The sequence below is a fragment of the Pteropus vampyrus genome, unplaced genomic scaffold (genome assembly GCF_000151845.1).
Source record: "Pteropus vampyrus isolate Shadow unplaced genomic scaffold, Pvam_2.0 Scaffold96, whole genome shotgun sequence".
In the NCBI taxonomy this organism is placed as follows: Eukaryota; Metazoa; Chordata; class Mammalia; order Chiroptera; family Pteropodidae; genus Pteropus; species Pteropus vampyrus.
The window spans coordinates 4,364,598-4,366,309 of NW_011888877.1; positions in this window are offsets into that span (position 1 = coordinate 4,364,598).

Genomic DNA, 1,712 nt, shown 5'->3' on the forward strand with positions numbered 1-1,712 from the left:
CCTCACCGAGTCCCACAGCCGGGAAGTGGCAGAACCCGGATTTGAATCCAGTCAGTCTCCCTCCAGATACGTACCTCAGTCTGTTGTCTTTCAAAATAGGCAGGAATGTAACATGCAGGGCAAGTGATTCCTTGTTTTCCCCAGCATGAAGCTTCTTTTATAGTTTCATTGGACCCCAAACAGAATGCCTGAGTCAGATGGTAACACTGACAGTCAAAGGCGAATTCTTTGCTGTGTATTGGTTAATTGTGTGTGGAAATCACTTCTTCCAAAACTTGAATAAACTACAATGGCAATTTCATAGTAAATGGTCATATAGAAAGCAGTTTAGATAAAAATGAAACATATTGTTGGAATTTAAATTTTTAAAGCTTTGCAAAATTTACAATAATAAATCTTTAACATATTTTATAAGTTTATGATAATTTTGAAAAAAATTGGAAAGTAAAAAATATATATAGTAGAAATCACTCATTTTAAATCTAAAAATAACAAAAGGGCATCAAAGGACACTATTAAGAGAGAAAAAAGACAGCTCACATAATGGGAGAATATATTTGCAAAGCATCTCTGAAAAGAGATTAATATCCAGAATATATAGAAAACCCCTGAAATTCAACAAACAACCTCATTAAAAAATGGCCAAAAAATTAGAATAGACCTTTCTTCAAAGAAGTTATACAAGTGGACAAAAATATGTGAAAAGATGCTCAATATCACATTATTAGAGAAAAGCAAATCAAACTATAATGAGATAGCACCTCCACACCTATTAGAATGGCTATTATAAAAACAACAAAAAGTAAATGTTGGTGAGAATGTGGATAAATTGGAACCCTTGTGCTTTGCTGGTGAGACCATAAAATGGTGCAGCCACTGTGGAAAACAAGTTTGGTGGTTCCTCAAAAAGTTAAACATAGAATTACCACTTGATCCAGCAATTACACTTCTGGTTAAACTGAAAGGATTGAAAGCAGGGATTCAAATGGATACTTGTACACCAATATTCACAACAGCATTATTCACTACAACCAAAAAGTGAAATCAACCTAAGTGTCCATCAACAGATGAACAAACAAAATGTGTTGTATACATACAATGAAATATTATTAATCTTAAAAAGGAATGAAATTCTGATACATGCTACAATAGATGAAACTTGAAAATGTATTAAGTGAAATAAGCCAGACAAAAAAGGACAAATTTTATATTATTTCATTTATATGAGATATCTACAGTAGAAAAATTCAGAGAGACAGAAAGTAGAATAGAGGTTAGCAAGAGCTGGGGGTAGAGGAGAATGGGAAGTAATTGATTCGGACAGAGTATCTGTTAGTGATGATGAAAATTTCTGGAAATGATAGTGGGTGATGGTTTATACAACACTGTGTATGTATTTAATGCCACTGAATTGTACACCTAAAAATGGTGAAAATGATAAATTTTATGTTATATATATTTTGCCACAATAATAAATAAAATTTAAAAAGTTAGAAAACAAAGAAGATAAGTAACCAGGGCAACCAGAAATCTTTACCATAACTTAAATGGGCCCAAAGGCCCAGTTTGCAGACACTTTTTTTTTTAAATTAAGTTTACTGGGGTAACATTGGTTAATACAATTATATAATACAATTATATAATTTAACATCTGTACATTCTATCGTGTGTTTACCACCCAAAGTCCAGTTTCCTTCAGCTACCATATATTT